We start from the raw sequence: 14,260 nt of genomic DNA, 5'->3' as shown, positions 1-14,260 counted from the left end.
TGCTGTTGTAAAGGAAGACACGTGCTCGCTCGCGGTCGAAATTCATTAAAATTATGCAGGTCTATTACGCAGGCCGAGACGACCAAAACGACTCGCCGTTTTGTCTGTAGTTGGCGTGGGCTTGCATGTTTCAAGTCGATTGTTTCGCTCGCTCCCATACTTGTCGAGTAGAATCTACAACATGTGGCCATTTTCTCGATTCGACTTGCCAAATAGGGCCTTTGAAAATGCATTTCTCTCTAGACGGAAGGTCGACTCGCCAGTCCGACTTTTCGGCAAAGTTCCCAACAAACTCCCAAGGGCTGAGTCCGGACCGAGTTGAACTTAATGCAATCGTTGAGTAGTAACGGTTGTAGAACAGCGTTCGAAGCTGTGAAGGCGTTCCTCGACTGTGAGACAATTGAAATCGGGTTAGACGTTATTGAAACTCGTTTTGTTTTGATGTTTTGATTCATACGACTCACATGCGTACAGGTCCAGCTGATTAGGTAGTACTCTCCGTTGATGGTTGAACAGCAGCTGGTTACCTGACTGGGGTGATGTTGGTTGGCATTTGGTGTCGAAGCGTTGTTGATGATGGTCAGGGATGTTGCCGCCACCTGATAATGGAACAGCGACGAATGACTGCTACCGGATTGGCCATTGTTAGAACTCTGATAGTGCTGCGGATGCTGATGGGGATGGTGATGTGATGCTGATGATGTGGATGATTGGGGCAGTTGTGTCCGGGATTCCGTTGTACTGGTATGCATTTCGTTCACCGATTCAGCTGCGGAGGCTTCCGGTACCGGTGATCATCTGTAGCTACCCACCGAAAGCGATGACGAAGACTCCTGACGTTGTCTCAGCCTGTTCTCACTTGGCACTGTTACAGGACTAGTTCTGCATTAGTAAAAATAATGTGATTAGTTGCTTTTTATAATGAAGACGAATGCTTATCAGGCCTAGAAAATGATCATGTTATGAAGTTGAAACGAAACGGAATGAACGAGTCACCAAAGACAAACACTTGTTACTTTCAATTAATCATCAAAAATCAGCTAGGTAGATAGATGCTGCTGTGAACATTCCTATTCTACCAAGCTGGGACAATCCTTGTTGAAATTGATACAAAATAGGATGAAGATAATCAGTTTGTCGCTGACAATAGCCTAGGTTCACGATCAGAGATCGAAGCTACTCTACTAATACCGACACAGCCAAAATTGATGAATAGACGTGGTATCAGGTACTGCGCATTGATGCCGCTGTAAAAGTCTCTCTACCGATTAGAGCTTCCAGACCAATTGCAAGATCCTGAATTTTTACCGCATATAATTGTATGACGAGTTACCACATACTGTGTTCCACAGGGATCGATCTCAGGACCGGTATAGTGAATGTACGACGAATGCATCTGATCTGCTTATGGTCTAAAAATCGAAGGGTTTGGCATAATATACATATGATTCCAAATTAATTGCTGTTTGGCATAATTCATATGCAATACCAAATTTTAAGTCGTTAATCTAATCTTAGAATACACTAAAGCTTCTTGTTCAAGGTTTAAATGAACAGCTGAAAGTAAAAGAACTGCATGCAATAAAGTAGGGAAAATTACAGGAAAATAATAAAAGCTTTGTTATCATGGCTTGCAACAAATAGTCAGTTTGAAAATCCTTCGAAATAAACAAAGAACTGGAAGAAGGGCTTTATATTATTAAGCTTATACAACAGGCAAACTACGGTGGATTGGACACGTTGTTCGTATGCCGGAAGAACATCAAGCGAATATAATTTTAGAGCGAACCGGAAGAGCCGCAGGTTTCGTGGAAGGCCGCGCACGATGGCTTTTGCAGTTGAAGAAGACCTGAAGGCGCGCTCAATGTTCAGGGCGACTGAAAGCGATTGGCCCAGGATTGAGTCCAGTGGAAAGGATGCTCCATTCGGCGTAGGTTCATCGAGGAGCTGGGCCCATCAGTATAAAGTATCAAACAAGAACTGCCCACGTTTCAAAAAGGATAAATTATAGGAAGTTAAAACGATAAGGTGATAAAGTGAATTGAAAAGAAATAAATAAATAAATATCGACCTCGGTTTTAAATGACCATTTGGGCTTTATTCGTGAAATTCTTCCATAGGATCTTGAATTTTTGTAATCTGCCATCAGAACTGAAAACCGTCGAATTTTAGTTTTAGGTTGCCAAACGCCAGTTTCGAATATGAGTCATGTTCGGGATATGAGCCAAAACGAACGTCTTCAGCAGGATATATCAAAATTTTGCTTTGCCGTTTTGCGGTTACGCGATGATCCTAACGCAAGACGCGCTGCCACAAAGCAAGACCACTGAGGTGGCTGGGTTCGATTCGGTGCCAGTCTGGCAATTTTCGGATTGAATTGTCTCAACTCCTGACAAAAGTCCATCTGCTACCTCATGATATACGAATGCAAAAATGGTAACCTGGCTTAGAAACCTCGCAGTTAATAACTATAGGTGCCTAATGAACACTAAGCTGCGAGGCGTCTCTGTCCCAGTGTGGATGTAATGCCAAGAAGAAGAAGAAGAAGCGTTAGTCCGTAATAAAGCATAATGTGTTATTTGCTTTCTTCAACGATTCATTTGCCCGTATAAAGCAAAACGAGATGTTTTTCCTTCTTACATGCTCGCATTTGGAGTATAAGGCCAAATGAGTTATTTTGCCTTATTCGAATACTCGCATTTGCTCGGTTTGGCCCAAAACTGTTCACCGTGAAATGGTTCGCCAAAAAAATAGTACTATCAGGTTTTAAATTTTGACGGTAGACTGGTATAAAAAAATAATCTAGAACAGTTGCTGGGAAAATGAATGTTTCAGAATCATCAAACTGCAAACTGCAGCCTAAAGGGGCTGACTGTTCCTACGCGTAGAATCTTTTCAAAGAAGAAGGACATCCCGATGAAGTTAGGCCTGGTTCGGCTGAGAATCCTGCCTGGAAGGCAGTTCATTCAGGTCGGAAGTTCGACCCTGATTGGTGCGGTGGTCAGCCATCTAAACAATGCCATCACAGCGACAAGCACAGAACATCGATATGAGAACTTGCCGAAGAACCTGAATAACAAAAAATGGAAGTTGATCCGCAACCCCAGAACACGATGAAACACGAAGTCCCCGCTAAACGTGAATGCGAATTTCATGGAGCCCATCACGAAAGCTGAAGCATTCGCAATGAGTCTTTGCTGCTGCACATGAGCAGCGCGATCCCTGGAACGGCCGCCGCGGAAGAGCAATAGATCAAGTTCAACCAACCCTCTCGTTCTAATGCTGCTCTGGTAAAACCGAAAGGGTGATCAATCATCCGCACGTTGAGAATAAGAATCTCTCGGGCAGGACGGGATCAAAACATTGAATCAAATAACTTCCAAGGATCAGTGTTGGAGTCCGATTCTTTACAACATCCACTTCTGATATAATTATGCATTCTTTGCGGGTGACACCGTTCCTGGCGTCGGATGAATCAAATCGTTGTATCCACCATCAAGCGAATGAACAACCTCGAGAATTCAACGGAAGTGGCGTATCAATGCTGAATGCGGAAAAAGGCGTCTATATTTTTCACCGGAGGCGCGTCGCTCGATAATACCTCCCCAGATCAGATCAAATCAATGGCCAACAGAATGGGAAGACGAAGGCAAGTAGGTATCTGAGGAGTGGTGTTTGATAAAGCTCAGAAGAACATTATGGAGCTTCACAATACACAGGCATAGGTGTTTCACGCTGTGTCAACCAGGTATCCATGTAGGTAACGACGACCATAATTTTTTCTACCCACTTACCTACTTTCGCATTGATTGTACGACATTTCGCGGTAAAACATTCAGCGGATTAAACTTTTCGCGGTGTACCAGTTCGCAGTCTACCACTTCGCGTTCAGTATCATATCCGCGGTTTATATTTTGGCGGTTTTCCATTCCGAGTTAGTACTATTCGCAGGTGAAACTTTTCTGGTCAATACCAATTTGAGTTTAATTTTACTAATGTACAAGTAGTTCAATAATGTGTTCTTCAGCTTTGAAAAGCCTAAAATCTATATTATTGTAAAGCGAATAATCATTGAGTTTACATTCTTCTTCTTATGATTATATCCCCACACTAGGACAACCGCCTCACACGGTGTTCATTCAGCACTTCCACAGTTATTATCTGCGAGGTTTCTAGCAAGTTACCATTTTTGCATTGTATATCCTTGAGGCTGCGGTAGAACGCGCTACAAAGCAAGACCATGCGAGGTGGCTGGGTTCAATTCGTGCCGGTCTAGAGTAATTTCGATTAAGTGTCTCGACTTCCCTGGGCATAAAAGTATCATCGTGCTACCTCATGATATACGATCAAAAATAAAAAACCTAGAAACCTCACAGTTAATAACTTGAAGTGTCAATGAACACTAAGCTGCGAGGCAGCTCTGTCCCAGTGTGGGATGTAATGCCAATAAGAAGAAAAGATATCATGAGGTGACACGATGATGAATGACTTTTATGCCAGGAAGTCGAGAAATTTCAATCCGAAATTGCCTTGACCGCACCAGAATCGAACCACCAGTTTACTTGAACTATATAAATTCAAATCCAACAAAACAATGTTTGAAGCAAAACATATTTCAAATAAAACTAGCACCACCATGGGGTGACAATGGGTCTGGGGTGAGAATGGATCATCACTTTCACCGGCAGTCTGAGGTCAAGACAAAATCGTAAAAAATTCTTATATTTAGTCTTCTGCCCTCAATCCAATCTAAAGCATTCTAAGTGGCTGAAATATGACCCATTCTCACCCTTTACCTTGTCATGCCCCTAGATGGTATATAAGAATGCGAAACAACACACTCGCCATACCGGGCAAATGCAAACATTTAAAGAAAGCAAAACATCACAATTTGTTTTATACCGGGCAAATGCGAACATTAAAGAAGACAAAACAACATTTTGTCTTATACCAGGCAAATGCGAACATTTGAAGAAGCACATGATATTATCGCTAATGTGGCTAACATTTAAGGAAGATACATTTGCCTTACGTGAATAATTTCAGTTTTTCATCTTCAAGTTCTACCAGATACATAGCCTTTGTAGGTATTAGACAGCGACTTTATCATTGATATAGTGTATCGTGTAACAAGCTCACATCTAATTATTATTGACAATAATGTATATCTTTGGAAATACTTAAAATAATGCGTAAAAGAAATGAGAAAAAATACTTGAAAGAGCGCAATGAAAGAAACGGCCATATAAAGAAGAGAAAATTAAGAGTTGGTAGAAAAAAGACGAGGCTCACTAGCCGTAGAAATTAGTGCGACTACAAAGCAAAGACCATGCGGGTGGCTGGGTTCGATTCCCAGTGCCGAGGTCTAGATAATTTTCGGATTGGAATGTCTCGACTTCCCTGGGCATACAAGTATCATCGTGTTAGCCTCGATTATACGAATGAGAAATGGTAATTTGGCTTAGAAACCTCGCTTAATAACTGTGGAGTGCTTAATGACCTAAAAGCTGCAGGCAGCAAATGTCCCAGTGGGGGATGAAATGCCAATGAAGAAGAAGAGAAAAGAATGCAAACTCTTAAAAATACAAAAAAAGTTAATAAGATAAGGTAAGTTGTGAATACCGCAAAACGGATCACCAGCGAAACGGAATACCGCCATATTGTATAAACCGAAACAGATTACCGCCAAATGATGACCGCGAATGATGCCGCAAATGGTTTACCGCGAAATGTCGGACAACCACTTGATTTTTTCGTGAATATGTGGTGATGATTTTTAAAGTGTAGCATTAGCGCCATGAACGTGAAAAAAAATATCACAAAATGATGATTATGGGTTTACCTTCTTGGTGGCGGTGGTGACCATTGGTTGTTGTGGTTAGAGCCTATCTTAGAGTATACATCAATACTCTACTACTATCATGACTATGCGCTTGTAGATCCTTGCTGGAACAATATATATTTTGGTCAACATAAACAAAGCGCAAAACCATCAGCTTACCGTTGAATGAGTTAACACTATCATCTCCATTACAACCTGGGCACCTCCGTTCTTCCCCTAAGCCCTACGTTTTGCTGCTTACTATTGCTTGCCCCATCGCTGGTCAATCAATGATGTTTAGCATATCAGAAACTCTCCACTTGTAAAACTGGAAGCACGAGTTCAATGAGAACTGGAACCCCGACTTTCCCCATCCAGCAACAATCCATCGAGGATGCTGCGCTGTCGTCGAATCACGTCTATGCTGCTGCCGCTGCTGTGCTGGCTTCGATATCTAAAACACAAATTTGCAAACGGAAAGTGCTATAGTAATTGTAGTTTTAACGAGTGTGCATCTTCATAAAATAGTGTGTAGCTAAGCAAAACTCAAAATCAAGAGACTGTTCACTAGGACCGGTCATGGACACTGAATGAATCAATTGATTGAATGAATGAATTGATCAATCAAACTCACCTGTGAGTTAAGACACTGTATTCTTCGTCGGTGATATATTTGGTATGTAGAAACAGAAGTGAATATGACCCTCGCCCTTGCTCACCGATCGGGCAGATTGTGAGAACAGAAACCAATCGTAAGCGATCGTAAGTGAGCATCTGTGCCCATCCAACGACTGATGAATTTCACCATCCATGGAGCGAAATTCTAAGCAGAAACGAACGGCGGTGTCGATCCACCGCTAATACAGTGAACCAGAATCCCCGTGCTGTTCTCCTGTAGATAGCTTGAGACACAAGCGAGGTAGTTTTGAGTTATCTTCACCAGGTCCCTGTTTTGTAGTTGGACCGGTCGATTTAACTGAGTAGTGACGGAGTCCTCCGGAACCCAGTATTCCCATCCACGTACGATTGGTTTCCAGTCGAATATCAGCCCTCACCGTGATAGTCGTTGTCGCGATACTGGAAGAACTCGCAACCAGGATAAGGCAGTAATATTTTGAAAAGTTATACCGATTCTCTTTGTCCACTTTCTCCGATGAGGTAACATTTACCCAGAACTTCACTTTTTGTTTCCACCATAAAATCGATTTGAGTTCCTACGTTAAGGCACTCAATACCGAATTGCTTTCCTGCGTAGTCGCCGAATAAGGGCCAATCTTTGGACTCTGATTCGTCTGATGAGATTCCTCGCGCTTCATACGCTTCGTCTGGTTTAAAAAGAAGCAATGAATACTATTTTGATTGAAATATAAGATTATGAACTTACCTTCTGGTTCGGTGGTGGCTTCGCTGCATAAGCAAAGTATTCATATCCGACGACCGTAAAGCTCTGGTCGCGGACAAAGTCGCTGAACGACAAACATATTTCCCATTGTACAGAATTACTGGCATGGAAAACGGATCGGCACCGTGAATCTCGCCTTAACTATCATATATCTAACATTGGCCATCCAACTTTCATATTAACCTGGTCACGGTTTGGGGCGAAGCTCTGAATTCGAGCTACCGCCAAGTGCGACACTCGGTTGCGGCTATTGTCTGTGTTGTATTCGCCATACGCACAGGAACATTTGGCCCAAAGGATGACCCGTTTCACCTCCTGCTCAGGGATCAATGGTTTGAGGATAATATGTGCCGATAGTTCTCCGTTAGTATGTGTGAATATCGACCGCTAATCCTCGTAACAACATTCCGATCGATTCATGATTTCTTCGGCCTGAAAGTTGAAAAATCATTATAGAAAAGACTTTTAGGACATGACTGATAACTAATTTCGTTCGGCTCTATGGACGACCATAGTTTGGACAATATGTTCTCATAAATTGCTCTTTGATAGTTTTCGACGTGTGGAGTACAAAAAATCCAACTTCAATGTATCTGGAATAGCGATGTCCTCTGTGCATTATTACAAGGTGATCTAAGTGGAATAGATGTGAATGTGGTCCAACGCCCCTGGGGATGATTTACTCCAGGACAGCTACAACGCTGTCGATACACTGACACAAGTATACAGAGCCATAGGATCACTCCAGTCAAACTTTTAACCCTTAAATCGCAATGTTGTTTTAAAGAACAAACCGAAAATACGTTAATAATTTTAATGGTTATTTACGTTAAAATATTTCCGACGATTTTAAAAATCGCCTTGCGCCTTTAAGGGTTAATAGAGCTCGTAGACCATAGTATTATCTGCAATCAACCGGCTGATGAATTGATTGATTCTGTGTGTGCTATGTTCCGAGTGTGTCTACAAAATTTGTACACACACACATACAGACATCACCTCGGTTCGTCGAACTGAGTCGATAGGATATATTCCCAATCATAAACTGTGACACAAACCCCTTCAATTAATCGCTGTTGAAAATCTAAGACAACCGAGATTCACAGCAAATCAGGGTCACAAAAGAGTTCCGAGCCGCGTTCTGGCAAAAATTACTAAGTGGTATTTTTTACTAAATTCGTCATTTGACGGATCATGCATCTCTCGACGAACGAAGTTTCAAATTTTCAATATTTTATCTCATTCCACGATGATAACAAACGCAGAGTCAAAAGTTTCCGAGAAAAGTGACTTTAGTGACTTGGGGTCGAAAAAAGAGACTTTTTAGGGCCGTGAACACATATTACGTAAGCACTTATGGGGGAGGGTTCTGTAATATCTTATGCCCATATAATAAAAAATCTTTTATGGAAAAAATCTTTACATGGGGTGAGGGGGTCGAAAATCCCAGAAAAATTGCTTACGTAATAAGTGTACGGCCCTTAGTGACTAGTCCGAAAAGTGACCAAGTCACTAAAAAGTGACCCACAGGTCTGCACCAACCCAACTGATCAGCTGAAACGTTGGATCGAGCACTTCGAATTCAAATACCTTCTTCAAGTTTCGACACTCGAAACCATCAACATCTCGTCATCAGCCGCCAAGGGTGCGACGCTACCCACGTCACTCCGAAGCTACCACATTGCAGGAGTTGAAGCAGCCAACTGAAGCATGAATTCAACGGCTTCCGGGTCGATCGCATTTCAGCAGAGTGCTCCGCGGCCCAAACTATCTGCGCAAATGTTGTATACTATTCCACGATATCTGGGATGAAGGGCATCTTGTGGAGGTCCCAAAAAAGTGGATCTAACTGTGTGACAATTGGCGACCATCATGTTACTGTGCATTGTTTTCAAGTTCAACAGGCAAGGACTTTCGATCATCTAGACACGAAAATCTGTAGGGCGCTCTAAGACTCAAGGAGGAGGATAAAATCGTCGTCCGCTCGAACCATAGTAGAATCACACGTGCAGAGTCCCATAACGGAGCTTTATCTGACCCGGGTATTTGCTGGTGTTGAACAAGAATGTATTCTATCTCCGCTACTGTTGCTCATCGTAATCGACAAGATCATAGTGGGTGCGATAGTGGGTGCGGAGTCTACGAAAATGAGATCCAATTGATTAGTAACACACTAAATTTCAGAATTGTCAAACTCAAATTTAAATAGAAATTCCCTGACTTTCAGACCATTTCTCGAAAAATTCCAGGTATAAAAAATGTATAAAAATCTGCATGTTTGAATTCTGTCCATGTTCTGGGGTAACTGGAAGCCTAATCACTTCTAGAGGCAAAACATTAAGGATATGTAGAATTTCAGTGTAATTCTGTCGTTCACAAAAGAATCAAGTAAATACGCAGAACTCGAAAGGTTTCATAATCACATCTTTCCAAACATTGATTATAAACATTCTGTGCCTTCATCCACCATTGGAACTCTCATGGACCCTCTAGGAACGCAAAGACCTCCAAGACTACTGACACGACTTTTATTGCACGACTTTTGAACTCTTCCAAACCATCGTGGAATTTCAGAATCCTTCTAAATCGTTAAAAAATCTTACAGGTTGGGTATTTTCGTGGACATCGAGAAACCTCCATTGGCTCAAAACAATACTTACGGAGTAAGAATTTTATTCATTCTCTGTGGAGTTAATGGACTTCTATAAATAGTCACGGACGTTGCAATCTTCCAGATAATCAGAATTCAATCCCTCAATCACATAAATCATGCAGCACATACAGTAAGCCCAGAAAATATTCTAATCATGCAATGACAAATATTTTGGACTGAATATTCTCAGATTCGTTTAATATTTGCCGATTGTGGCCTTTGGCACAATGCATGGAAAAATATAAAAATAGTCATTTAGAGAAGATGGCATAGCTGGCTCATATGCTAAGAGCAAACCTACTTCCTCACAGTATATTTTATCGATTTTTAGTTTTTTCAAAAAGGTAGATCGATAGTCTTGAATTCAACATTGTTTTATTTATAAAAGAGTTCAACTACTATCAACTATATGTCAGACAAGTATAACCCTTTCAATGAAATTTTGAAAGGAACAATGGGGAATAATTATCTTCTTAAAAAATACTAAAGCATTTTCACTAAAGTAATTTTGGAAAAAATCTCACAAAGAATCAACCAGAATTTCCTGATAAAATTATAAAATAAACATCAAAAGCAGCGAATGTTAAACTGAACATTATTATTCACAACAACATTTTCCTCCTTGCACAAGAATGGTTATGGAGTTTCGAGAAAACATTTTATTAAGACCACCGCCACCTACGTGCATGAAGTAGACCATATGACCTATATACCATATCCACTATATTTTCTCTGACTAATAATTTGACCACCTGGACTGAGGATCGGCCAATGACTTTATAACCCATCATCAAATGGAAGTTACAAATGTTTTTAAAAACCTACGAATCTTGTTTGGAGAATGATGCCGATGCTGTTGTGTATTGTCAAAGGTCCAAAGATAGTATTCGGCGTTTTCTTTAAACAGTTTCTAAAATATAGTTGTTGGTTGTAGGTTGAACATTTTTGATGATTATTTGTGTATCGGTTCTGAACTATTTTCATCAAAGGTAATGAGTACGTTCAGATTATGAGCTATATCACTTGATATATAGACATCTTGGCATCGTGTTTGTACATCTAGTTTCCTGTAAATAATGCATATGGCATCTCATGTCAAGATTCGCTATATCAAGTGATATAACTCATATCTAACATCTCTAATACTATCGACAGACATATGATTTCTGTACAGTGATACACAGTCCATGTTGTACGCGTACAGCAGCAGGATGACACACATATTTTTTTACCATTCGCTGTGTTACTATGTATTATTTGCGTTACATATAGATTTTCTTACAAATAATAAAATTTATTTTCCATTTTTACGACCTGTAAATATATTATTAAAAATGTAAAAAGAATGACGGCTTTAGCTGAGTTTTGTTCTATTATTGGCGGGGTTTTTTATGATTGACATGCTCAAATTTGGCCTAAACATTCTTTGCATATCAAATAATATTGTAGCCAAATTTCATAAAATTGGTCGACAAAACCACCCTGACAATAAAGAACAAACCAATTCCTCCATACTTTATTAAAATCCGGCCTTTTGCTTGTTATTTTATACATTTTATTGTTGTTCAAAACACATTGGTGAATTTTCGATTGATGTAAAAACTACTATCTGTAAAATTGCTAAAAAAGTAAATTTGTCGTTATCAAAATTATTATGTTACAATATTGCAGCTTTTTAATATGATATTGACAAAATGTAAAATCCCTATTTACCATAAACAAAATCCCTATTAAAACTGTTACCCTCAATCGTGGAAACTCTTCGATATGCAAAATTTTCTGGCATTATCCGTTGTCTTTACAAAATATGTAAGTATTTATTATTATATTCTTTATTATCTCGATTTAAAAAAAAAATGTATTCAGTCTGAACAATCACTGCAGATTTTTCATTCTTCGATTTTTGAAAGGCTTTTCCTATTTGTAGATCTTTGCTAATTTAAGGATGAGGTACTCACACATTTTCTGATATCCCATTTTTGGTTCTACCCAACAAACATTGGAGGTGGGTAAATCGATTATATTTGAAAAGTAGTCTTTTCAGTAAAACTAGCTTATTCAGCTTAAATAGTTTTGTTGGGTGAGCTTCGATTGGATCATTGTCATGGTCTTAACTTACAGAATATCTCGAACACGTTTAACTCTGTAACGATCATACAAATTCTTAACCATTCTTTAAACCGTCCTGGGTAATCAAATACTTAATTCCTTAGATTCCTGCGTTATTCAGAGTTTGACAATTATTTCAATTTTCGTTGATTTTCAGTACATATACAGGAAATGGCCTAGATTCTCAAAATTATTTAACCTCCATTCTCCAAGTTCAGTAGACCTCTAAGATTAAGTCAAAGATTTCTTTTTTCTTCTGGTTTTTCGGATGTGGTCCATTTTTAATCCAATTTCTTACGATTTCCATAGCTCATCTAATTTACTGATTTATCATGTGGTAATGCAGGACATTCTCCGGGCAATTCGGATCAAAGCAGGCTGAATCAGTGAATCCAGGACTGTAATATAAAATTAGTAAAAGTTGATGGAGATATCCGTGCTGTTAAGTATTACTTTGTAGACGATGAAATTTCATTTAATTGTTGGGAAATAATTAGTTCAAATATAAATAGAAAATATGTTGACGTTTCCTTTTTATAAGAAATATTTACAAGAAACTAAGAAAAAGATCAGCGTTCGAACATGCTGAAACTCAGAATTCAAAAAGTTGATAATAACAAAGAAAATTATTTAAGGTCATCAAGTATAACCAGGACAAACAGTTACAATATTTTATATATGCTACTGAGACAAATCATTTAGTAAATTCAGTGATATGATGTGGCATATAAATTTTGTAAAATAAGTAGTTTGAACTAAAATGAATATACAAATATATCATAAACGAACACGTTCATTGGTCGTTTTCATATTCCAACAAGAAAAACTCATTTTCTTATTATGTTTTAACGTCAGTGATGGGTAGTAGCCGCAACCAGATATGCCATTGTATGCGTTACTAGCATTGCTTGCATTCAAATTTGCTCGCTGTACCTGTAACGTTTATACAACGGGCGCAGAGCAGGGTACGTATCAGCGTAGAATCATCATTGGCGGTAATACCAACGTGATTCGGGTGACAGATATATGATTTTATCTGTACAGTGATTTTCGCATCATATTCTGTCACAAGTATAATATGACATATTAGAGTTGGCTACTGTCAACAATTTAAATTTATCGAAATAGTCGGATTTATTTCCAATTTCCAACTTATTCGAGTCAGGTACGAGGTCGAGTGGAAAAAAAATTAGTCGACTCGACTTGAGTCGAGTCAGAGTACGGGTACTGGAGAGGACCTTACTGTTCCGGTCGAAATACGTATCTGTCAAAGGTACAATAAATCAGTGGATTAAAGAATTGTACAAACTCTGTCTATGACCACTATTTGAACGAACTTTCAGAACTTCTTTTGTTTAATGGGAACATGACTTGAACGCTGACAAGAAAACCAAAAAATCAAAACTACCTCGACACAATGGCCCGTATGAATAAAAAAGTAGTAAAATCTACAATATGTAGTTACTACTTTGTGAGTAAGGTCACATAGTAAAAAATTTGCTTTATATGAATAATAAACTTTTTCGAACATAGTAGTAAAACTAATTTCAAAAAATAAAAGTAGTATTTACTACAAAATACATCTGTCAAAATTTGATTTGTTATGTTTTGTTGTTGTAGTTGTTCCCTATATGTACCATATTTATTGAAAGTTCAAATTCAAATGAAGTAAAAAGCCTAGCATGATGGAAATTTTGATTCTGGGGCAAGAATCTTGATATTTTTCGCATTGCTTGAGTTCAGGGATAGATCAACGGTCAGTTTTTCGGCAATTTTCCGACCGCTGGCTTCTCTGGTATATATATTACATTCCGCGTTTTTTAACGTATTAATTTTACGCAACTATTTATTTGGGATCTATGGGGTTTCACGCGGTTTTTTATATGTCAGGGTAAGTAAAAACGCAAATAATCGATTATAGTTGAAATCATTTCGACTGTGGTTTTGGAATCTGCTGTTTTGTGTTACAGGAGCGTATACGATTTTGCCGTTCGCCACTTCTCCTCGTGATTCGATTCAATTACAAATGTTTCGTCGAACATTTGTCCACTTCAAAATCGATACACTTAAATCGGTTTTTCACGTGGGAACATTTGAACAACCGCGTAAAAAACTGAAAATCAAGAAACCCCGTATGTCCAAAATTTCAAAAATAATTCGTCGCGTAAAACGACCTGCGTAAAAACATAGTAAAAAACCGACCCACATCGTATAAACTTTGATAAATAGCACCTAATCGTATGTTAATTTAATTTGCGGTGGTTATTTCAATTCG

General features: G+C 39.1%; 1 pseudogene; it reads right to left on the bottom strand.

Moving 5' to 3' along the window:
• Nucleotides 1-239: 239 nt before the first annotated feature.
• Nucleotides 240-12,032, bottom strand: LOC134209823 (uncharacterized; annotated as a pseudogene).
• Nucleotides 12,033-14,260: the final 2,228 nt, after the last annotated feature.

The sequence above is a fragment of the Armigeres subalbatus genome, chromosome 2, assembly GCF_024139115.2.
Source record: "Armigeres subalbatus isolate Guangzhou_Male chromosome 2, GZ_Asu_2, whole genome shotgun sequence".
Taxonomy (NCBI): Eukaryota; Metazoa; Arthropoda; class Insecta; order Diptera; family Culicidae; genus Armigeres; species Armigeres subalbatus.
The sequence above is the reverse complement of the archived record's forward strand: the minus strand, read 5'-3'. Positions and strand labels throughout refer to the sequence as shown.